The following is a 27,037-nucleotide window of genomic DNA, read 5'->3' as shown; positions in this document are numbered from 1 at the left end:
TTAGAAGTGTGTTGTTCAATTTCCATGTGTTTATGAAATTTTTCGTGTTTCTTTTGCTATGGGTCTCCAATTTCATAGCACTTTGGTCTGATAATATACAGGGGATAACTTCAATTCCTTTGCACTTACTTCAACATATTCTATGTGTGAGTATGTGGTCTATTTTTGAGAATGACTCATGTGCAGCTGAGAAGAATGTGTATTCTGATTTTGTGGGGTAGAAGACTCTGTAAACATCTGTTAAGTTCATTTGTTCAAGAGTTTGATTGAGTTCTAGTATTTCATTACTTATTTTTTGTCTAGTTGATCTATCTATTTGTGACAGTGGGGTGTTGAGGTCCCCCACTACAATTGTATTAGTGCATATATGACTTTTCATGTCCTTTAGTATTTGTTTTATATATTTGGGCACACTAGTGTTTGGTGTGTAGATATTTATGATTGTCATCTCTTCCTCTTGGATTGTCCCTTTACAAGGATGTAGTGTCCTTCTTCATCTCTCTTAATCAGTGTCGGTTTGAAAACTACTTGATCTGCAAAGAGGATAGCTATTCCTGCTTTTTTCGAGTTCCTGCCCCATGGAGTATTGTTTTCCACCCTTTAACTTTCAGTCTATGAGTTTCCTTTTGAAGTAAGTGTGTTTCTTGTGTGCAGCATATTGTTAGATTTTGCTTCTTGACCCATTCTGCCAGTCTATTTCTTCTGATTGGTGAATTGAGACCATTAATGTTGATGGTTACAACTAAAACATATTGACTTGTCATTGCCATGACTTTTTCTTTTTGTTGGGTTCTCCCCCTTTACATTTAATTTCTTGTCATGTCAGATGGGTTCATTCTGCTTTGCTTCCTGGGATTGTGATCCTCAATGTCTGTTCCTAGGATATTGTGTCAAATTCTTTGGAGTGCTGTTTTGGTATTCACAAAGTTCCTAAGGTTCTCTTTGCCATGAAAGTATCTTATTTCTCCATCAATTTTGAAAGATAGTTTTGTACATCAATCTGGGTTTGAGGCTGTTTTCTTTTAGGGCTTGGAATATGTCACTCCAAGCTCTTCTTGCCTTGATGGTTTATGTTGAGAAGTCTGCTGTGATTCTGATGGGCTTTCCTTTGTATGTGATTTGTTTCTTTTCTCTCACTGCATGTAGAATTTTGTTCTTCTGTTGAGTTTCTGGAATCTTAACAATTATATGCCTATGTGTAGATTTTTTTTGGTCAAGGCTATTTGGAGTCCTATATGCCTCACTTATCTGTATGTCAAGTTCTTTTCCCCTGCTTGGGAAGTTTTCTGCCATTATTTCTGTGAAGAGATTTTTTATGTCATCTGCACTCTCTCCTGTTTCTTCATTGACTCCAATCAGTCTTGTGTTATTCTGCTTTGCATCATCTAGCAGCTGCTGGATTGATTTCTCATGTTGTTCCCTTATAATTTTGAAGCATTTTTTCTTTTCCTGGTCACTAATTGCAATCTTATCTTCTATATCTGAAATTCTGTCCTCACATCGGCTCATTCTGCTGTGTAGACTTTCAATGGAGTTTTTCATGTCCTGGAAATCTATTTGCATCTGTTTTATGGATTTCACTTGTTTCCTATGTTGGGATCCCATCATGTTCCTCAGCTCCTCTCTAGATTAATCATGTTTTACACTAGGGACACAATTTCTCCTGTTATCTGAGAAATTATTTCTGATTTCATTGTTTCCAGATCCCCTTTTGTTGCCAGTTCAGTGGGTCCAGGTGGTTGAGTATCAGAGTGTTCCATCTCATTTCCCTTTGGGGTTGCTGTAGGTGATCTGGAAGTCTGGTTTTGAGACTTATTTACATGTTTTCTCATTTTAGACTGGGGGGGGGCAGCTGTTGGCGCCTGCTCGGATTACCTCCTCTGAGCTGGGAGAGGTGGGACAGGGTCCGGGAGTGGTGGTAGGGATGATGGCCCAAAAGCCCTTTCCTGTGGGCTGGGAACAGCAGGAGGGGTGGCGGCCAGGAATCCCCTTCCTCTGGTCCTGAAGCAGTGGGATGGAGGCTCAGAAGCCCCTACCTCTGGGCCAGGAGTGGTGGGAGGGATGGTGGCTGGGAAGCCCCTTCCTCTGGGCCAGGAGAGGCAGGACAGAAGGTGGCCCCAAAGCCCTTTCCTCTGGGCTTGGAGCAGTGGGATGGTGGCTCAGAAGCCCCTACCTCTGGGCCGGGAGCAGTGGGACTCAGTACCATGGTCTGGTGGTTCGGTGTCCTCTGTGTCTTTGTAGGGTGGAACCAGGTGGCTGTACAGAGGACCGGGGGCGGGGGGGTCGTCCAGTGGATTATTGCCAGGGTGTGGGCTGATTCAGCGTGTTCTGTGGGACTCTGGACCTCGGTAGGGCATGCGCAGACCTGCCTGTCTGTAGTACGCTGATTCGGCGTGTTCCGCACGACTTGGGACCTTGGTAGGGCATGATAAGTCTATCAGATTTTAAGATTTTTTTCTTCAGAGGTCTCCTGAGGCAAAATTTCATTACTCAGAAGGTTAAGTTGAAATGTAATTCTCCAAACTATCTCTAGAGAATAACTTTAATGTTGCAGCTATGTTAAATTTATACACACTCATCTTTCTAAAAAGGCTATGGGTCACCTTACAAAAAGGTAATATGATTTTTTTAATGTGAATGGGGCTATAGAATATTGAATTGATGTGACTACACTCACTATCAGGCTTGGTACTAAACCCAATCTTAAGACCCACAAATCTTTATATTTTAGTTGTCTAAGTTAGGAACAGAGTGTATTGAGTGGAGGTATTTGAGACATTCAATGCACTGATCCATATGTCAAATAAGCAGTTCTATGCTTGTACAATGTACATGAAGTCAAGGGAAACCTCTCTCATGCTCAGTAAAAATAAGAATCCCTGAAAAATTAAACTCATGAAGAAATTCCATTTGAAAAAAAATTTATTTTCATGGTTAAAAGTCCATGGAATTCTGTTATGATCATATACATTGCCAGAAGGTGCTTTGTTCTACTTGCTTTCATTCATGAACTCAACAACATTTACTGAACTCACCTATTCAGTGCCATGAAACTTGATGTAAATTATTGAACAGGAAAGATACAGCCCCTGATCTCAAAGCTCACAGTTTACTAAACAAGACAACATGCTCAATGCTATGATAGTTGAAGTATTGTGAGCCAAAAAAACAGTCATAGCTAGGATGATTTGAGGAAGGCTCTTCTCAGAGAAGTCTGCATGGTAGGCTAACAGAAGCACAGAAGTAGGGAGAAGAATTTCTGACAGAAAAAAAATACATCAGATTCAATGTACTATACTGGTGTGGTAAGACAACAAGATAAGGTGATGAGATGGACAAATAGTTAAATGTGGCTACAGTACAGGTTTGAAAGGAGACAGTGAGCAAATGTGGAGGCTGGGTTTTTTTGTATTGCTTTGTTTTGCATTACTGAGGGATGAATCCAGGGAGCTTTACAGCCTTCACATGGAACTCTATCCCTAGCACTTTTTTTTTTTTAATTTGTAATAGAGTCTTGCTAAGTCACTAAGTTGCTCAGGCTAGGCTTGAACTTGCAATCCTCCTGCTTAAGCTTCCCAGAGTGCTGGGATTACAAGTGTGCACTACCACCCTTGGCAGTACTTCTTCTTACGTGACTGCCTTCTTAATTCTTCACATTAAAAGCAAATATTCACTCCACTGACAAATACATATAAAACACCCACTACCTGTTCTCAATATGTACCCACTGAGTGACAGCATGCTCTATTCCTCCACGTTCTCCATGCTTCCATAAAACTCAAGGCCTTAAATTGTACCAGGGTCCTTGACTTCACCTCCCTGAACTCTCTGAAGGACTATAACCACCAGTGCCAACCGTGTTCTTCTTGACTTAGTCACAGGAACTAAATCTCCACCAATGGAATTCTTCTTTTTTTTTTTTTTTTTTAACCTTGGAAGACAAATTAATGAAACTAACTCTGGAGGAAATATAAAATTTGAATAACACCTATTAAATAAAGTATATTCCTAGCTTGAAAACCTACCTATATGACAATAACAGACTCATATACATTTTAACTGAAAAATTATATCAAACATTTAAAGCAGAAAAATAAAGGAACACTTCTCCCCTCATTTTAGTAATACAACATTTTGCTAATCCTAAAACTGGATAAAGATAATAGAAGAAAATGTATGAACATAGATAGAAATTTGTTTAACAAAACAAACTATTGGAAGTCAGATCTGGCAGGATGTAGAAAGTGGTTTTGTTATAGGGATGGCAGTGTTGGTTCAGCATTGGAAGATCCACCCCCAAAAGTCATCATTTAAACAGAGGAAAGGAAAACGCTATATGATCCTGTCACTAGTTGGAGAAAAAGTATTGGACTAAATTCCACAGCTGTTCATGGTAAAAGCTATCAGGAGACTAGAAGTAGAACAGAACCTTCTCAACAGATTAAAGACATGTACTCCATACTTCCAGTGAGAATGCCTTATATAAATGGAGAAGATACAATGCTTTCTCCTTAAGGTGGGGAACAAGGGCAGATATGCTTACTCTTTATCTGTCCATTAAACTTTGAAACCTAGTCCCCACCAAGATAGTCTGGCAATAAAATGACACAACTAGGATAGGACTGGCACAGCATAAGCAAAATCTTTATATGTAGATGAAATGATCATCTACAGAGAAAATACTAAGAAACCTCTAGGAGCCCCTAGAACTTGTATTTGAATTTAGCAGGATTAGAAAACACAAGGTATATACAAAAATTCAGGTCTGTGTATACTTGCTATAAATGAAGAATTGGATCTTGAAATTTAAAAATTATGTAGGAGTACAAAGGACCTAGAAAAGTTAAAAAAAAAAAAACAGTGTTGGAAGATGTTTAGAACCTAATTTTAAGACTTCTTCTAAAGCTACAGTAATCAAGGCAGTGTTGGTGTAAGGAAAGACATACAGATCATTGGAATGAAACAAAGAATCTAGAAATAGAACCACACATATATGGTCCACTGAGTTTTGAAAAGTTATTTAACATTAGCATTTTATAGAACATAAACTCAATTCAGCAGCAGAGGAAAAGATAGTGTTTTCAGCAAGCAGCACTAGAACACCTGGTATCCGTATATAAAAAAATTAACCTCAACCCTTTATTTCCATACATGAAAATAATGAAGGGATCTATGAACCTAAATAAGAAAGCCTAAAAGTATAAAACTTTAAGAAGAAATTATAAGGGAAAATGTTTATGAATTTAGGGTAGGCAAGAACTACCTAGGATACAAAAATATGATGTATAAAAGAAAAAAATTGATAAATGAGATTCTATCAAAATTTAGAACTTTAAATGACATCATTAAAATGAAAAGTTGTCCTTAAACAGACCATATTTACAATGCATATAACCTATGACCAGAATATATAAAGAATTCTTACAGCTCATTAATAGACAATCCAATTAAAAAGTAGACATAAGAAGATGATAAATAGCCAGTACAGCACAAGGAAAGGTGGGCAACTCTAGAATCAGAAAAATACTAATCAGTACAATAACAAGATTGAATTATACACTCATTAGGGAAATGAAGTTCAAAGTTTTAAAAGCCTTGTCATGACTTTTTCTTTTGGTTGGATTCTCCCCCTTTGTGTTTAATTTGTCATGCCAAATGGATTCATTCTTCTGGGCTTCCTGGAGTTGTGATCCTCATTGTCTTTTCCTAGGATATTGTCTAAAATTTTTGGAGTGCTGCTTTGGTATTCATGAAGTTCCTGAGGTGGTCTTTATCATGAAAGTATCTTATTTCTCCATCAATTTTGAAAACTAGTTTTGCAGGGTACATCAATCTGGGTTGGAGGCTGTTTTCCTTTAGGGCTTGAAATATATCACTCCAAGCTCTTCTTGCCTTGAGGGTTTGCATTGAGAAGTCTGCTGTGATTCTGATGGGCTTTCCTTTGTATGTGATTTATTTCTTTTCTCTCACTGCTTGTTGAATTTTGTTCTTCTGTTGGATTTCTGGAATCCTATGTGTAGATATTTTTTGATCAAGGCTAGCTGGAGTCTTATATGCATCACTTATCTGTATGTCAAGTTCTTTTCCCCTCCTTGGGAAGTTTTTGGCCATCACTTCTCTGAACAGTTTTTTTATGTCATCTGCACTCTCTCCTCTTTCTTCATTGACTCCAATCAGTCTTATGTTATCCTTCTTTGCATCATCTAGCAGCTGCTGGATTGATTTCTCATGTTCCCTTACAATTTTAAAGCAATTTTTCTTTTCCTGGTCACTAATTGCAATCTTATCTTCTATGTCTGAGATTCTATCCTCACATTGGTTCATTCTGCTGTGCAGACTTTCGATGGAGTTTTTAATCTCCTGGAAATCTGTTTGTATCTGTTTTATGGATTCCAATTTTTTCCTATGTTGGGATTCCATCATGTTCCTCAGGTCCTCTACTTTTTTTAATCTGTGTCCTCTCTAGATTTATTAATCATGTCTTGCACTATGAGCACAATCTTTGCTGTTATCTGAGTAACTATTTCTGATTTCATTTTTCCCAGATCCTCTTTTGTTGGCAGTTCAGAGAGTCCAGGTGGTTGAGTATCCGATTGTTCCATCTCATTTCCCTTTGGGATTGCTGTACGTGATCTGGAAGTCTGTTTTTGAGGCTTGTTTACATGTCTTCTCATTTCCATGGGGGGAGTGCATGCTTCTGGCACCCACACGGCTCACCTTCTCTGCCCTAGCAGTGGAATTCTTCTTGGAATATTTACTCCTAACTTCCCAAACACAGAATGGCTTTGTTGCCTTAGCTAGGATTGAATCAATGGTGAGCAATGTTATGATCAAAGGGCATTTCCCAGGTTTCTTCACAGATGAGTATCTATCCTGTTCATCTCACCAATATGTATCATGGAAGCTCACTGACCCTAGCATTGCTCCTACCCCATCAATTGCCCAACATTCCCATACTATTTTTAGATTCCATTCCTTCTTAAAACTCTTCCTCAAGCTGAGTTCTGAATCACTATTTCACCAGACTCTGTAGAGACACTTATCAGAAGAGAAAATACAAATGGGCAATAAATAAATGAAGAAATGTCCAACATTGTTGGTTCTTAGAGAAATGCAGATTAAAAGAACACTGAGATTCCATCTTACCCCAGAAAGAATGGCTACCATCAAGAAATGAATTAATGACAAATGCTGGCAAAGCTGCATGAAAAAGAAACCCTTCTATATTGTCGGTGGGAATGTAAACTAATACAACCACTATGAGCATCAGTGTGGAAACTGTTCAAAAAACTAAAACTAGATAGTCCATTCAACTCAGCTATTCCCTTTCTAGGTATCTTCCCAAAGAATTAAAAGTATTATATTACAGTGATACATGCATACCTATATTTATAGCAGCACAATTCAGAAAAGCTAAATCTTAGAAGCATCCTATATGTTCATCAATAGATGAATGGATAAAGAAAATGTGGTAATTACACAATGGAATACTACTCTGCCATAATGAAGAATAAACTTGAGTCATTTGTAGGAAAATGGATGCACCTTGCAACCATAAAATTAAGTGAAATAAATCAGGCACACAAGCTTAAATATCACATGACATCTTTTATATTAGAAACCCAAAATATAAATAAAGAACAAAATAAAAGATAGATAATAGAAAATAGGGAGATAGCCCTTTCTCAAATGGATATCAAATGAGATCAAGATATGGAGAAAAGAGGGAAGGGAGGGAAAGAGGATTTAAAAAGAATTAAGATGTGTTATATAAATGTACCAACTCCCCACAAGGAATACTATGATTGTATATTGCAAACATGGACTCATTAAAAATAAAACAAATAGAAAATATGTTTCAAAAAATCATTCCCAAGTGTTAGTATTTCTTGGACATAGTCAGAACTCTAGCTAGCATGAGGACTGAAGTAGATGCTCTCAAAGATATTAAAACACTTATCACATCAGGGAAACCAATTCCAATGGAAAAAGAAATTCCTAAAATGTGCTTTGGGCTGAAACTGGTTCTCAAACTAATTCTTTAAATCCTACTTAATTGCTGAGAAACACAGTAGTTTAGACTCTGAAAGTATTACTAACTAAAGAGGAACAGATATACTTTAAACTTATTATTTTAAATCAGGTGTCAACTTCTTTTGACATAAGCTGCTCTGTTCATTTTGTTTTTCAAGGCAAGATTTTCAAATATATTCCTTAGGATCACTGGAATGTGTAAGAACTCATTCTGATTTAAGAAATATTGATGATAGCTCTAATGAGCTAACACCAGGGTCAGTGAGTTAAATAGAAATTTACCAAAAGAAATAGAAACTAGAAACTTTTGCTAGGGAAGAAGTAAATCAGATGAGCAAGGAATAGATGATAGAAATGGAATACCTGTGAGATAATCTGAGGGAAAAGTTCAGAAACCAGAAAAGAATACTTTCCTTGAACATATTTATTAACAGTTGTAGCCCTTCAGCATTTTCCAAATGACAAGGAATAAAACTTGCCTGACAGAGGTTTGGAAGATTATTTATAAAATCTGGCACTTATCCTACAGCACTAGAGCCATTTTAAGAAAAGTCATTTCCCATTACCAGAAACAAAATTCCCTCAAATAATTCATTATAATAAAATCTATATAAAATATTCTCACTTAACATATAGAAATATCAGAATGCATAGTTTGTCATTTATTTTTCTTTAACTATGTATTAATACGCTTATTATATGCTAATAACATAAATTTTCTAATAGCTTTATATGATTAAGGAAAAGTGAGGAAGACAAATAATATTTATGTATTAGCAAGTTCTTTGGCTAGTATTTCATTTGATTCTCCCAACAACTCAACAAGGTGGAATGTACCAGTCCCATTTTACAACTGGAAACCAAAAGTTCAGAGTAGTTAAATAAATACCCAAGGAACCCTCTGCTACTCAGTATAGCTGACATTAAATTTATCTTGTAAAGCTAAATTTATTACCTATCCACTTTATCACACTGCATTCAAGTTTCTTGGAATTTTGCTAAGAGTATTTACAGAAATGTCTTTAAAAGTCACGATGAGCACAGAGCCTATAAATCTAAATAAAGATTACTAATATGTGAGTTATAGCATGTTTAAGCTGTGTACTTACTTAGCAAATTCAATTTCAAATTCAGAACTAAGAAAGGAATCTTGACTTTCCAATGCTGATTTAAACAGTACTATTTTACATAGTTTTTTTTTTTGGTTATTGCAATTTAGTTTAAGGTAGAGTATACATAAATAAAATTCTTTCATAACATTATGATGTATGTATAATACAGATTATACTTCAGTATAGGAATATTTGAGAGGATACCTAAATTATTGTTGGAGCTATCATTTTGTTTAATAAAAGGTCACACAAAGCTATGAAATAATTTTTCGTTACATGTTATAGAGATTGTGTTGTGCTAATCAGCACAAGCATCATGTCTATTGACAAGCTCTCCTTCCTTGTAACTCTATTGAAATAAACATGAGTACTTTTTTCAGAAATTGTTCTTTGGATTTCTGTATCTCTCTTGCTCAGATTTTTGATCATTAGAGCAAAAAATGAAACATCATTTTGGTTTCAATTTTCTCTCAGCTAATCACAACCTCATACTTATTTAGGCTTAAAATAAACTAAAGATATAATTTAAAAAATCACAAGAATTCCTAAGTCATAAATTGTCCTCAAATGCTATCATCCTTTTCCTTTATAGAGAATTTATCAGTGGCATCTGAATGATGTGAAAGGTACAAAAGCTTTAGAGATAATTTTCCCAGAGTTCATTTAATCCATTCCTGACCATGAGCACTCATTACAAAGAGCATTTATTCAGACTAAGTGGAATTAAAAGTATAGATTACTCTGAGCCAACAGTTATGACTCTTCTGTTGGAGAACTAGATCTATTCAATATTTGTTATAAAGTCCAGAACTGATAAAAAAAAAAAAAAAACTTTAAATGAAAGTTATGCTTAGGAGAAAAATCATCTCTGTTTAATGTTATTTAGAAAAATCAATCAAATTTATCTCAGTACTACCTGGAAGCAGCAATTATATGCCCTAGTTAGAAACACAAATTAAGTCTTAGGTTCTTTACTCTTGTTCTACAGAATAAATTACAAAACAATCAATGCAATAACCCTTTAAACAATGTTATTGTAGTTATCTTGCTCAGAATGTATGGCCTTAGTTTTTTAAGAGTCGCTTTGTGATAAATCTTTCCAAAAAGAACATTCATCTCTATGTGAATTAGATTATAAAATAATGCATAATCCAAGAAATTCTGCTTTTAACACAAAAAGTCTACTGAAAAAAGACATCTAACTTTCAAGTTGGCAGCAATATTAAGAACCAAACAATTATTTCTTCTCCACTGCACCCAAACATACAGACTTGAAAGGTATTTCTAATACAAGACTTCATTGCACTGGATAAAGAAAATGATTGTCTGATATAATAGAGATGAGTGAGAGAGCTCTTCTCTTTGTCCAGATGCTTTGCTTCTTGCTGCTCACACTGAATGAAGCTGCTAGATGAAGCCAAACACCTGTTGCCCATCTTTGTTGTCTTTGAACTCTAGAACCAAGACTAATGTTTTTTTAAAGGTCTAAAAGCCCAAATGGTTATACACTCTGATACAAAATCTCTGACTCTAAAATCATGTCATCCTGAGTCCAGACCCCAGATCCACAACTTAGCAGTTTTTAATCTTAAGCAAACTCACTACTACCTCTAAGCTTGAGATTGCTCTTTTAAAAGGTGGGGCTGTCAAAATAGTGTATATTCCAATGAATAAGAATCTAACACAATGAGGCTTATAGAACACAGTCTAGCATCTGGCACAAAGTAGATGTCCAATAAGCTTACCATTCAATTTAAATGTGGTTCTTTCTATCCAGCTGGTGAGAGGAAAGTACAAAAGATAAGCTCTCAATATGTATGTTTACAAAGGGGAATTACTTCTTATATATTGAGTATTCCTCTCTTTACATAGACTATTTCTCACTTTTATGTGGAGCTATGTTTTCAATTCCTTGGAACTTTTGAAAAATCTTTAGATTAATTTTTATTGATCTTTTCTAAATTCCTTTCAATTAATTTCCTCCTTTATTATTGACAATAAAAATCAGCTTTTAACTCAATGCATTTAAAATTATTTTGTGTAGGGAAAAACATTAATCCTTTTCTTGGATTTGTAATTCTTACTTTTACTACTTTATGCTCTATCTATATATATCAAAGCTAAAGTAGGTAATGGATGAACTCTGGCAAAGTAACATTTAGTTAAGAATAATACTTTCTTAAACTATTTTACTTCCTTTAATTCAATAAATTACAACTCTCTATTTCACCTCAATAAACATGAATTTTCTGAAATGGTTCTTGAAATGAAACTACTTATACTAACCAAAAATCATGAAATACAGGTTTAATGGTTGTAGCAGCCTAGGAGTAATGGCATTTAGCCCTGAAAAGTTACTCATACATAGACATAATAACATACATACATCATACATATATACATACATACACACTCATACATATTTATAGTATGTGGTGTTTCTGGTATGTGTAGTTATCAGAAGTCTTTTAAAACATACTTGGACTTCATTCAGATGAACTATTAGAAGTCATAGCTTTAAGAGGTAAAAGAGCAATAATAGTCATTAATACGATACTTCCATAGTGACATAAACAACATTTTATTAGACTTCTTTACAGGATATCATGTTAGGAACAAGATACCCATTTAGTTAGCAAAATTCACAATCCAAGTTCTCTTCTCTCAAAATTATATGGAACTTGTCAAATAATAACCAAAAGTAAATTTTATCTATTTCATCAAGATATAATTTTATTCATGCTACAATATTGATTATTAATAAAAAATAGGACATTATCTATGTCTAATATTATTGATTATACATTATTCATTAGAAAGTAGAAGTCATTTAGTATGTCTGTTGTGATATGAGGTTATGGAAACTTTTCTGTTTTTTCCACAGTGTCAAATTACTTATTTCTTTTCTCAAATGCCAAGGAATCAATGGAAAAGTGTAAAACTATAGTTCCTATACATCATGAGAAATTATAGATAAAGATACTTTGAAAAAGATAAAAGAAAATAAGAGACTTCTTGACCTACAGAATAAGAATGATTTTCTATAAATTGGGCACAATGGCACATCCCTATTCTCTCAGTGCTTTGGGAGGCTGAGGCAGGAGGATCATTAAGTCCAGCCTGGGCAATTCAGTCATTTAGTAACTCAGCTAGAAGGCCCTGGGTTCAATCCTCAGATCTACAAAAAACAAAACCAAAAAAACCCCACAAATGCTAAATAGTTTAAAATTGAAACTATAGGCAATACTTGTATTTATGTTTTTTTACTACTACCAGATGGAGAATAAATTTTAGCTAAAAGTTCTAGATACTTATTAATTGTGTGATAAGACAAATTTGTGAAAAGTTTGTGATATACAAAAAATTGTGTGATAGACACAAAAATTCAAAAAATTTTAAAGGTTAATATTTAATTATCACAAAAATAGTATCAATGCTATGGTAGAGCCAAAGTTTTCTCTGATCAGATTTGGTAATTGTTTCAGTTCATAAACCTGACCTGTGAACCAGAATTCCAATTTGTTAATACATGATTTAAATAAAAATGCAGTATGAAAAAAGTTTTAAATTTCCATTCTCCAATGTATGCTTAGTAAAAAAAAAAAAAAAAAAGGAATTCAATGATTTGAATTTTGCAGTTTAGGCTAACCTGTCACAATAAAAAAGGTTTTCCCATTGGAATAGTTTAAATCATTTGGATAGGGGTCTCTACCTTTATCTCCCCAAAAGGCAAAACATTGTTAATGTGAATTTGAAAATAAAGCAATTACTTTTTGCTAAATTGCTTAATTTATTAGTTATGTTTACCTCGATAAATTTCTTATTTGATTTTTTTATATATCTTTTAGTTATATCAGCACATTTTATAAGAATTCATTCTGTTCCTACTAACCTGGAATTTGATGTTTTTATGGCATGGACAGAGATCTTTAATTTTATTCCTCCCCAATATCTATTAAATTTCTTCCATAGTATTTTGGGTAGAGATATGGATGAAAGAAATAGGGTTACCCTATCCCAGTTTCAAGTTAAACCTCAGAATTTCTAATCCATTTAAAATCATCCCATTTCCCCTGCCACACTGATTGAGTGGTTCAGATAACCTACACAAAGGGAACGGTTACCACCCCCCCAAGTTGATTTATAAGAGAGCATGTGAACAACTAGAAACAAATAAGAAATGGAAGTGGTGTGATACTAATCTTGGCAAAGGAGGACTCTGGTTCCTCTCAGAAATCCAATAAGATGTTCTCTCTTGGAAAGTTAGAGTCATGGTAACAATTTTAATACCATAGAGGGAACCACTATATGAGGCTGGTGCTCATCCTGTAGTCAGGGCTCCAAAGCAGAAATTGGTAGGAGTTGACAACATTACTAGGCTGAATCACATCACTTCTGTGAGGATCTAAATTGTAGAGGACTTAAACCTTGGAGTATCTGAATCACAAAGCTTTTAGTACAATTTTTTAATAAATAGAGCTTAATTCCCCTTTCTTTGACTGAAACTAGTAACTCACTTCTAACAATTACGATGCACCAGATGTGATGCTGCCTAACTTCCAAGACAAGTTCAAAAAACACATTGCAGCTTCCTCTCTTCTCTCTTCCTCCTTCTTCTTCGTCCCCCTTTGCTTTCCTTCTTCCTTCCTTTCTTCTCCCCCCGCCCCCATATATTCCAGGGGAAGCCAGATGCCATTCTGTGAGTACACTCAGATAACCCTGTGGAAAGATCCACATAGCATGGACGGAGGCCACCTGCAAGGGCCAAGGAAGAGCCAAGGTTTCTGTCAACCACAGTGTGAGTGAGCTGTCTGGGAAGAAGATAAATGCAGCCCTGTCCATTATTCTGACAGCAACCTAATGAGAAACTGACCTAGAACCAACATATAAAGCCCTTCCTCAAATACTGACCCACAGAACTGTGAAATAATAAATACTATCATAAGCTGCTGAATTTTATCATAATTTGTTATACAACAAAAGATAACTAAAACATAAACCTATCTCTGGAAAGTTTAATCTAAGGAGCCAAAAATTTCTTTAATGTTTCAATTAGTTGGGTTGGGTCTTAAGTTTTTTCCATCATTAGATAGAGCCCTAAAAGTAACAAGATCATATTATAAATTTCTACTTTGACCCATTAAACATAATATTTTAGTTTAATTCTAAAAGAAAATCATTTCCAAATACTTGAGTAGAAGGAGAATTAAGAAGAAAAGCTTTTCAGTGGTAAACACAGAACAGGAATAGGATAAATATGTATCATTTTAAAAATAATGTGGGGAAATGATCAAAGAAAAGATCTATCTAAGGCAAAGCAGCTGAAGAAAGTAAAGACCTAAACTTTCAATTCACTGTATGAGAGGCTGGCTCTCACTCTCACTCTTGCTCTCCAAATGCAGTATAATGTTTTTCTGCCACTCAACCTGTTGTTTCCATGTCCAGCTTTAAGTGTCTCAGTTTTCTGTCATAATCAGATTCAAGTAAGAATGTGAGTGCCAGCTTACAGTGATTGCCACTTAAAGTCCAGGCAAATCCAGCTCATTCTAAGAATGTAGGGCAGATGGCTCAAGATTCTATAATTATAAGGGCAAGGTACAGAAAGCTGAATTGCAACTAGGAGAGGCAGTCAGTTGGTCAAGCACCAGAAACACCGATCAGGAGTGAGGAGAAGAAACATAATGGTCCAAACATTGGAAACTGGTAGAAACCAAGTGGATTAGTCTAAAATAACTGGGAACATTGAAATAAATTATATAAACCCAGGCATTAGGATTCATAAAAGTCAAAGTATAACCCACTTGGAGAATGAAGCAGAAAATTGCAATGTGACAAGGAATTCAAAGATTCAGAAAAACAGAGATACAGTTGGCTCCAAGCAAACCCAACAGGTGTGCGTCAAGTAGGCCCATCTGTCAAGATAAAGGAGAGAAAAGATTGTTTTAAAAGTAATTTATTTTAGTGATGCTTGCCATGAAACTATACTGACTTGGGAAGATTTTTATTGACTCTCCCAAAGTCATCCTTGTGTAAATATATCCCCAAAAGGATAACAAATTATATTGTCACAGTTTTACTTTTCCTAAGGTTTCTACTACTCATGTTACTTGCCAGTTTACTTACTCTGAGTTTGGGAGAATAATGGTTGAGTTTTATTTCACTATTACATATCAGGATATATCCAGGAAAAAAAGCATTATTTTATTTAATTGACACAAAATTCACTTAGAGTGGACATTAATTATTTTTTTCTGTTTTTAGGATGAGGGTACTGTAGAGTAGAATTCAAACAGTTCTAAGTAAGGGAATCAGGATTCAAATCTAGTACTTTCTAATATTTTATTGATTATTATCTGAGAAATAAAACTATCCTATAAACAAGTCAAAACTTTACACTTCTCATTTGTTTTCAGAAAGTAAAATTCTAGCATTCATTCAGAAAGTTAAAATTAAGCATTTCTTAGTGCTTTTCCTGCTTGTTATTTTTATAGTGCAAGTGATGTAGAATCCATAGGTTACTTATAACTGAGAAACCACTTCTCTTTTCTCTACTTTTTTCTTGTCAAATTTTGCTTTAACACATAGCACCTTATCAACCCAAGCTGCATACTGCTATTCTTCTTCTGTATTTTTCTAACTCTTCTCCTCATGCATGCACTGATTCAACAAATACTTATTGAGCATTTTTTATGAAATAGGGTTATACTAGCAAGCAGTGATGCACTGATACATTGGCGTGAATCAAATACAAGAGCCATGTCCTCATGGAGCTCACATTCTATTCTCTCTACAGAAAGGGCACTTACATTGATAACTGAAAGAGCAAAACTGAAACAGCTTAGAAGAGTGAAGTGAATATTTCAGTGAAGTGAATAATTTCAGAAGGAGGGAAAAGCAAGACAAATTTCCTAAGCAAGAGATTATTTGATATGTCAAGGTGATGCCCTGTTTTATGCATTGTTCTCAGGTGAATTCCACTCAGTTCCTTGCCAGCTAGGTTTTAATTGGACATGATAAATCATGGTAAAACAACTCAAAATTATTCAATTCCTTGTATAGAAATTATGACATGTGTTCTTTATCCAAATGCTTTAGTTCTGATTCTGACCAAAAGTATAATTTAGGAAATGTTACTCAATCTCTTTATTATTTTCATCCCTTTGTAAATGAAAATAATAATGAAATTAACTTAGAATTCTTACTGAGCTTATATGATTAAATTAAATTTATTAAATGGATTTAATTCAGGTAACATGTTTAAAAAAGAATTTTGTTTCCATAGTGAAGTAAAAAAATGTTAGTTGTTAGAGTGACTTTTATAGAAAAAATGAAGGATAAAAAGTATTTGTGAGAATATGGACAAAAGGGAACCCTTGAACACACTTGGTGGGAATGTAAATGAGAATAGTCATTATAGAAAACAATGTGAAAGTTCCTCAAAAAATTAAAAATAGAACAACTATATAATCTAGCAATCCCACTATATATATATATATATATATATATATATATATATATATCCATCCAAAGGTAAAAACATCAGTACATCAGTATGTCAATGAATCAGTTTGTCAATGGATATTTGCACTTCTGTGTTCATTCCAGCATTAGTCATGCTAAGCAAAATATAAAATCAAACTAAGTATCCATCAAGGAAGCAATGGAAAGAAAATGTGGTATAATAGAACACAATCCAACCTTAAAAAAGAAGTCAATCTTATCATTTGTTAAAGATGGATGAAACTGAGGACATTATGTTCAGTAAAATAAATCAGGCATAGAAAATAAATACATGTGATCTCTTATATATGAAATCTAAAAATAATATGATTAACAGAAATATGGGTATACATATGTAGTATGTATGTGTGTATGTATGTATATGTGTATATAGAGAGTTATTTTTAGCTTGAATAGTCCTTAGAATAAGCTCCTTTTAAAATAAGGGTTTATAAATTAGTTTTACTTCAGGATTGCTAATATGAATTAACATAGAATTAGGGCATTGTAATCTAAAGAAAATTCAAGTTTTAAACTATATCTTTTTTGTAACTTCATATCAATATACTTCATTCAATTTTAAATGTAATTTCTAGGAATAAATTTGTTTTTCAGACCTCATATATGACTACATTAACCCAAATCCAAATAGTGGAAATATTTTCTCTTCTTTGATGCATATACAAAATTTATCAGTGCTAAAGGACAAATATATTTAAATAAATGTATTCATTTTCAACCACTCACTACACCATTTCCCCTACTCTGTTTGATTTTTAATTTGTATTTTTATGCCCATCATATAAAAGATGGGCTTCCTGTTGCTCTTGTTTTATTAAAGGTCTGTAGTGGTCGAGTACACATTTCACATTCAGTGAAATGTATTAACAGAAAATTTACATATTCTAAAATTAACATAAATCTTACTGCTATTTATGCATCCTATCCAGTCACTATCAAGGCAAGTAATGGGCTGTTTGTCTATGTTGCAAATGGAAATAACTCAGGTTATTCATACATCCCAACTGCAAATCCATCATTTTGATATTTTTATACTTTTCACTTTTGTATTTGTCTCTTAGCAGTATATCTCAAAAAGATACATGTGACATAAGGTTATATTTTTATTTTAATGACATTAAACTCCAGGGAAAGATCTTCAATAATTATAGGTAAAAAGTACAATAATTACAATTACCTGTGACAGGAGACTTTCTAACTTACCTTCATCCAAAGTATAATTAAAAATCTTTGTTTCTGAGGAAATCTCAATGAGTCTTTACAGCTGCCTCACAATTTCTCCACTTTTTTGTCCCTCTTCTCAATTTCCCACTTTTTCCTCTCATACCTGCCAGAGCTACATGTAAAGAACAATGGCACCTAGATTCCTCCAAAAGATCAAAGGAGTCATGGAACACTCCATTTTTGGAGTTCCCTGCCTACTTAGGAAGGAAAAAAAAGATTAAAACTGGATTGCAGAAAATTGTAGTATATGTAAAGTATTTGCATTTAACAAATTAATAATTGCCTTTAACAGAAACAGAAATGCAATGAAATTTATTTTTGCTATCCCAAGATAACTGCAGAATTTATGAAAATTAATAAAATGATTAGAAAACTGAAAACAGTGGATTTCAGGAAAAAGACTCAAGATTAAAGCTCTGTGATGGAGACAATATAGCCTGTTAAGGTATTGCATATGTATTTTCTTTAGTGATAGTATTAAAAGTCTAAAATTGCAGCCTTTAATGAATGTGATACCAGAACTAAATGGTCCTTTTGTCCTTGCTGAGTCAAATTCTGAAGTTAAACTGAAATCCATCAGAGAAATAACATTGTCCTTTTCTATTCTATGTTGTCCTTGCCTATTTCATGGTCATGATTTTCTACTGTATATAAAATATTATTTTATTATTTTGTTTTTATGACAATCTTTTTTAATCCCTTGTGAAAAGAAACATGACTTTCATAAATTTTGAAACAGCATTTAATATTGTAGAAAAAAATATTTTAGTAGTGTTAAAAATATTCTCTAGGAATATGTTTTTACTTCCTGGTCACACACAGATTTAATTAGTGACAATTAAATTTAATTAATTACCTCAATCATCTTTGAACAGAAAAAAGATTATTATTGATACTACCATAATTAATATTTGTTGTTTATTATGTATCAGACATGGTACTAGACATCTTATAGGCATCAGCTTTATTTTTACATCATCCATATAGGTAGCTAATACAGTATTACTTTTCTCATCTTATGTACATGATATCAGCTGCATACTTAGCAAGTCTTAAATACACACAAACATATACACTTATGTTAATAGTTTTACCCTTTGCCTCATAGGAAGTAAGAACTGATATTGTATACCCTAGAATAACTACTACCTTGGACAGATTAGACTACTTCAATCTTAAGCAAAAAAAAAAAAAAAAACTTCATGTTAAAAAGCATGAATATTAAATATAAAAATCTACACATAGAAAACAAACATAATAAATCAAAAGAAGATTAAAAAGTTGTCATGAGCTAACTTTAAGTAAAAAAGGTTACTTAAAAAGTTGTTTGGTTTTTAATATAACAGCCACCTCTCCCACTCACGCTTTTTCTGATCTTGCCATGTCAATGTGAACTTATCTTCCTAAATTAGGCAGAGAACCAAAATTATGGCTGTCCTATAGGTTATTTTATTGTTTCTTGCAAAGTGTTGGAGCAAGCGATTGTGATGGCTGAGTAGGTGGAGAAATTTTACAACTATGCCTTATCATGAGGAAAAAATGAGAAAGTGGTATCACTTAAAATGCTGCTCAAATAATATATTGTCTACAAAGCATGTGAAGGACTAAGTACTCTAGAGAATCCTTTCTTTTTTAGAAAATATACTTTTGTGTTCACTCCAAAAGTCGTATGGAGCAGGCAGCATTGTGTATGGAAGTGACATACATCCTCTTTCCAAATAAGCAAAATATCTTCAAAGTAGGATATTTGAATCAAGAGGTGGGCTTTATGAATAGGAAAAAAATATGATTAGAATTCATCATTAGCAAAAGAACTCGGGAAAGAGAAAACTTTCCATTTCACCTGGAAGCTTTAATGCAAAGACATCCCAAGTTCCCATTAGGTGTTAGAATTTTGAGATATAGATCTAGGCTTGAATTAATTGAAATTACTACTATAGTGGTCCAGAGGTAATATTTTCCCTAAGTATCTCCTATGAACCCATGGGTACTTTGAAGAAAAGCTGTTTTTGTAAGTACATGCTAGTGGTCTAAATATTCCTAGTTGGAAATATTGGTTAGTAATTCCAGGTCTTAGCCTAAAAATAGGAGTCCTTGCAACTATTACCATATTTGTCTTACATATTACTTGTGAATATTCTTGCATAATTTTACATCAGGCATATTAACTGTTGTTAAATTCACCATGTAGGTGAAGTAAACAAGTCATTTTAGAATCCTAGAAGTGATCCCTGATTGGAAGCCAAAACATCTGGTACTAAATCTAGCTCTGCCATGACCCTGTCATGTGGTCATGGCAAGTCTTTTCACCTCTCTGAGGTTCATTTCCTCTATTTGCAATGAAGTGATAGGAGTAGATGTCAACTGAGGGGAGCAGGAAGGGAAAAAAAGGAATTGATCTTTGAGTTCTCAATGTATACAATACATGAAATCAGTGAAAGAAAACACCACTCACAATCTTAGCCAAACATCTCAAGGAGAGGTAAATAAAACCTAATGGTCATTTAATTAATTTGACTAGTGTATCTCTACATCAGTAGGGCAGTCTGGTAAAATAGGTTCCTCTGGCCCATTCCATTTGGGAGACAACTTGAAGATGCTGTGGAAAACTAGCCACCTACAACAGCTTTAATGTGAAAGTTCAGTGAGAAAAACAAACAAGGAAACAAACAAACTTGCTGCTTTGTATGGGTTTAAAACCACCTAAATGATTTCTGAGTAAACCTCACATTGACCCTTCACCTTATGAAAGTTGAAGCAATGAATGGAAAATCTACTCAACAATGATGTGCCATGATCTAAAAAGTAAGAGATGTGTTTTTCCTCTCAATGAAGAATCCACATTTTCATCTGCTAGAAAGGCGAGCAGAAGAATTTCATTCTTATGGATTTGAATTAAATCCAAAGGGCTAGTTAGCAAACATGCATCCTTGAGATAAGGAATTAATGCTTCCAGGAAAAAATACCATTACTCCCATTAAAATTTGGAGACATGTTCATTGCTCTGCATGTCACAGACATCTAATGCCCTATTCCTCATTGAGAGGTATGTTGAATTGTATTTATCCATTAAGTGAATAGCAACAAACCAGAGCTCTCCAAAACAAAGTAGAAATTGCTGTTTGAAAGTAAAAAAACCTGAAAGGCAAACTTAAGTTCACTGCTAAACATTTGGTTTTTGACATGTGAGAACTATTATAAACATGCAGATTATCAATTATGTTCATAACTTACAGATTTAATGACCTCTTTTCACTCTGAAGCATTTTCCTCTTTTTTCCATCAGGTTCTATAATTAGTTGGAATATCTTTTTTAAATGTTGACAAAGGCTTATTAAAACAGAGAATAATCTACTTGTGTAAAGGATTTATCAAAGCTTTATTTGATGTAAAATTACTATTAGAATTGTCACTTTGCAGATGTTCATCTCAAAACTATTACACACAACATTCAGTATTATTTGAAATTAACTAGTGACTTTTAATTAGAAATGGTCCGATATTTCATTATCTTTGAATTTAAATGTAAATACTTAAGAGATTTTCAAAAGGGAAACTTCAGCAAGATTCTTTCTTTGCTTGTTTTTGCTTCTGAGAAAAATACCAAGTTTCCTGGAAGAAAATTACCTTGAAGCAAGAGAGTTCAAACCTTCTCTGAGAACATTATTCCATATCAAAAAAGAGGAGTGGGGCTGGGGATTTAGCTCAGTGGTTTCGCCGTCTGCTGCGCAAGTGCAAGGACCCGAGTTCAATCCCCAGTACCAAAAAAAAAAAAAAAAGGAGGAGAAATTTAGGTACTAACACTGTGCTTCTAGCATTCTCTGCTCTGAACTTTTCTCCTGGAAACCTTTGTCAAAAACCAGAGAAAGGAGAAGCCTGCAAAGAACCCAGCTGGCCGGCAGCTCAGACCCCAGCCAGAAGACTGCCCAGACAACAGTGGCCAGGTGCGCAGGCCCCAGCCAGGGCCACACCCAGACACCAGCAGCCCGGGTGAGTAGAACCCAGCCAGAGGTCCACCTGGATATCATCACTAAGTGCACACAAATCCCAGCCAGAAACCCACCCAGACAACAGCCCAGCCTGGGGAACCAGAAGGCCATCATTCTGAATGCAGAAATTGGCACAGTGGGGAGCAACAGAGCGAAGACTTCTCAAAGGCTTGCTGAGAATTGAAGCCCACTAGGAAAGCAGAGTCACCTCAATAACGGCACAGCAGACTGCATTGGTTGAAATGAGAAGACACCTAAACAAGTCTCAAAATAATCATCAATGGTGACTCCAAGAGGCAACAAGATAGAACAATCTGAAACTCAAGCAGCTGGTCTCCCTCAATTGGCAAAGAAAGAGGATCTTGAAGAAATAAAATCAGAAATAGTTTCTCAGATAACTACAGAGATTGTGTCCACAGTGAAAGACATGATTAATAACTCTAGAGTGGACATAGATAAAAATAAAATTATAAAAGCAGAGCTTAGGAACGTGATGGATTCCCAGCATAGGAAACCAATGGAATCCATAAGGCAGATACAAACAGATATCCAGGAGATTAAAAACTCCATTGAAAGTTTACACAGCAGAATGAGCCAATGGGAGGACAGAAATTAAGATATAGAAAACAGGATTGTAATTAGTGACCAGGAAAAGAAAGATTTCTTAAAAATAGCAAGGGACCATGAGAAATCAATCCAATAGCTGCTATATGATGCAAACAAGAATAGCATAAGACTGATCAGAGTCAATGAAGAAACAGGAGAGTGCAAATGACATAAAAATAAATGTTCACAGAAGTAATGGCATAAAACTTCCCAAGCAGGGGGAGAGAATTTGACATACAGATAAGTGAGACATATAGGACTCCAACTAGCTGGGATAAAAAAAAAAAAAAAAAAAAAAACTATGCCTAGGCATTCAATAGTCAAGATTCCAGAAACTCAACAGAAGAACAAAATACTACAAGCAGTTAGAGAAAAGAAACAAACCACAAAGGGAAGCCTATCAGAATCACAGCAGACTTCTCAACACAAACCCTCAAGGCAAGAAGAGCCTGGAGTGAAGTATTTCAAGTGTTAAAAGAAAACAAAGCCTCAACAGCCTCCAATCCAGATTGATGTACCCTGCGAAACTATCCTTCAAAATTGGTGGAGAAATAATCTGCTTTCATAAAAAAAAAAAAAAAAAAAAAAAAAACTCCTGAGGAACTTCAAAAATACCAAACCAGCACTCCAAAATCTTTTAAACAATATCCTAGGAAAAGACAATGAAGGTCACAACCCCATGAAGCCCAGAAGAATGAATTTGTCAGGCAACACAAGAAATTAAATGAAAATGAGGAGACTCCAAAAGTTGGAAAAGGTAATGACAAGGATAAGTCAATACATATAAGTCATAGCCATCAATGTCAATGATCTCAATTCACCAATCAAAAGAAACAGACTGGCAGAATGGGTCAAGAAGCAAGATTCAACAATATGCTGCATACAAGAAACATGCCTAATTCAAAATGAAACTCATAGGCTGAAAGTTAAAGAGGAGAAAACAACACTCGGTGCCAGGAACCCAAAAAAAACGAGGAGTAGCTATTCTATTTCCAGAGGAAATGCATTCAAACCAACAGTAATTAAGAGAGACAAAGAAGGTCACTACATTCCTGTAAAGGGAACAATTCAAGAGAAAGAGATGACAATCATATGTATGTATGCACCAAATACTAGTGCACCCAACTATATAAAACAAATATTAACAAGCATGAATAATCAAATAAGCAATAACACAATAGTAGTGGGAAACCACAATACCCCACTGTCACAAATAGATCAACTAGACAAAAAATCAACAACAAAATACTAGAAATCAATCAAACTCTTGAACAAATAGACCTAACAGATGTTTACAGAGTGTCCCACCCCACAAAGTCAGAATACACATTTTTTTAGCTGCACACTGGTCATTCAAAAAAAGATCATATACTTGCTCATATAACATGTTTAAATAAATGCAAAGAAATTGAAGTTATCCCCTGTATATTATCATATAATAGTGTTATGAAATTGGAGATCAATAGCAAAATAAACCACAAATATTTCATAAACACGTGGAAATTGAACAAAACATTCCTAAACAACCAATGGGTCACAGAGGAAATTGAAGAAGAAATCAGACAGTTTCTACAATTAAGTGAAAATGCTAACATAATGTATCAGAATGTATGGGACACAAAGAAAGCAGTCTTGTGAGGGAAATTAATAGTAGTGAATACTCATATTAGGAAAACAAAGCAAGCTCGAATAACTTAATGCTGAAGCTCAAGCTTCTAGAAAAAAAAAGAAGAGCAAGACAAAGCCAAAGACTGTACAATGGGGAAAATTATAAAGATCAGAGCAGAAATCAATGTGATGGAGACTAGGAGAGCAATACAAAAAATCAATGAAGCCACTGGTTCGTTGACAGAATAAACAAAATTGACAAACCCTTAGCCAACCTTATCAAAAAAAAAGGGGGATGGAAAGCCTAAATCTATGCAATTAGGAATGAAAAGGGTGAAATTACAATGGAACCAGGAGAAATCCAGAGGATCATCTATACCTACTTTGAGAATCTATACACCAATAAGATGGAAAACACAGAAGAATTAGACAGATTTCTAGACATGTATGAATTACCAAAGTTGAACGAAGAAGATCTAAAAATTCTAAATAATGCAATATCAATCAACAAAATTGAAAACATAATTTAAAACTGGCCAATGAAGAAAAGTCCTGGTCCTGATGGCATCACTGCTGAATTCTACAAGACATTTAGAGAAAAACTATTGCCACTACTGTTTAAACTCTTCAATGATTTTGAAAAGGAAGCAATACTCCCAAATTCATTCCTGAGAGCAAGCATCACTTTGATCTCAAAAGCAGAGAAAGGCCTACCTGAGAAAGAGAACTATAGGTCAATCTCCATAATGAACATAGATGAAAAAATCCTCAATAAGATACTGGCAAACAGAATGCAGAAGATCATCAAGAAGATCATACACCCTGACTAAGTGGGATTCATCCCGGGGATGCAAGGATGGTTCAACTTACGCAAATCAATAAATGTAATACACTATATTAACAGACCCAAGGACAAAAATCTTATGATCCTCTCAATAGATGGAGAAAAAGTGTTCAGTGAAGTCCAATACCCATTCATGATTAAAACCTTGCAGAAAATTGGAATAGATGGTCATTATCTCAACCTAATAAAAGCCATCTATGAAAAACCAACAGCCAATATCATATTACATGGTCAAAAACTGAAATCCTTCATGCTAAAATCAGGAACAAGATAAGAATGTCAACTATCACCATTCCTGTTCAATATACTTCTGGAAACATTACCCACAGCAATTAGACAAGCAAAAGAAATAACAGGAATAAAGATAGGAAATGAAGAAGTTAAATTGTCATTATTTGCAGATGACATGATACTCTATATAGAGATCTCAAGAACTTCACCAAAAGTCTTCTAGACTTACTAACCAAATTCAGTACAGTAACTGGATACAAGGTCAACACAGAAAAATCAATAGCCTTCTAGTACACAAGCAACAGACTCACTGAGAGAGGAACTGAAGAAATAACTCCTTTCACAAAAGCATTCAAAAAAATGAAATACTTAGGAATCAACCTAATAAAATAATCAAAGGCCTCTTAAACTTCAACACTCTGAAAAAAAGAGATCAAGGAGGGCATCAGAAAATGGAAAGACATCCTTTGCTCCTTTGTAGGAAGAACCAATATAGTGAAAATGGCCATACTTCCAAAATTGCTATATAGATTCAATGCAATCCCAATTGAAATTCCATCAGCATACTTCACAGAGCTTGAGGAAACAATCCAAAAATTAATTTGGAACAAGAAGAGACCCAGAATAGAAAAAGAAATTCTAGGCAACAAAGAAAAGGTCGGGGGTATAACAATCCCCAACTTTAAACTATACCACAAAGTTACTGTGATAAAAACAGTAAGGTACTGGCAAAGAAACAGACCTGAGGATCAATGGAACAGATTAGAAGATGCAGAAACAATTCCAGACACACTCAGCCACCTCATCTTAGACAAAGGAGCCAAATACCCTCACTGGAGGAAAGGAAGCCTCTTTAATAAATGGTGCTAGAAAAACTGGGTTTCAATTTGGCAAAGATTAAAACTAGACCTATGTCTCTCACCATGCTTTGCACTAAAATTGAAATGCATCAAAGATCTAAATATTAAAACAGAAACATTAAACTGACTGGAACAGCGATTGGGTAGAACTCTTGAAGACACTGGTGTAGGAAAGGATTTCATGAACAAAACCTCAGTTGCCCATGAACTAGAAGAAAGAATCAATAAGTGGGATCTCTTCTTATTAAAAAGCTTATGAACAGCAAAAGAAACCACCAAAAGAATGAAGAGACAACCCACAATGCAGGAAAAATTTTTACAAGCTGTTCCTCTGACAAAGGTCTACTATCTAGAATCTATAAAGAACTCAAAAAAAATCAGACCTCCCAATTTTAAATACCCAATCCAAAAATGGGCATCTAAAATGAACAGACATTTCACAAAGTAGAAAGAGCAAATAAACATATGAAAAAATGTTCACCATCACTAGTCATTCAAGAGATGCAAATGAAAACAACCCTGAGATTCCACCTGACCCCAGAAAGAATGGCTGCTATCAAGAACTCAACCAATAACAAATGCTGGCAGGAGTGTGAGGAGAAAGGAACCCTTCTCCATTGTCAGTGGGAGTGCAGACTGGTGTGACCACTGTGGAAATCAGTACGGATATACCTCAAAAACCTATGATTAGAGGTCCCATTTGACTGAACTATTTCCCTGCTGGGTATCTTCCCAAAAAAATTAAAAGCATCATACCACAGCGATATATGTGCAGCCATTTTATAGTGGCACAGTTTGTAATAGCTAAAACTTGAAAACAGCCCAATTGCCCATCAAGTGAAGACTGGATAAAGAAGATGTGGGGTTTTTAAAAAAATAAAATGGAGTACTACTCAACCATAAAGAAGGAGAGACTAGAGACATTTCTGAGTAAATGAATGCACCAAGAAGTCACACTCTTCATTGAAATAAATTGGACACACATGTTAATACCGAATAGTTTCTCTG

Source organism: Heterocephalus glaber, unplaced genomic scaffold (assembly GCF_053883595.1).
Source record: "Heterocephalus glaber isolate CG9 unplaced genomic scaffold, H.glaber_assembly_v1.0 deba00001481, whole genome shotgun sequence".
Taxonomy (NCBI): domain Eukaryota; kingdom Metazoa; phylum Chordata; class Mammalia; order Rodentia; family Bathyergidae; genus Heterocephalus; species Heterocephalus glaber.
This window is presented reverse-complemented; position numbering follows the sequence as displayed.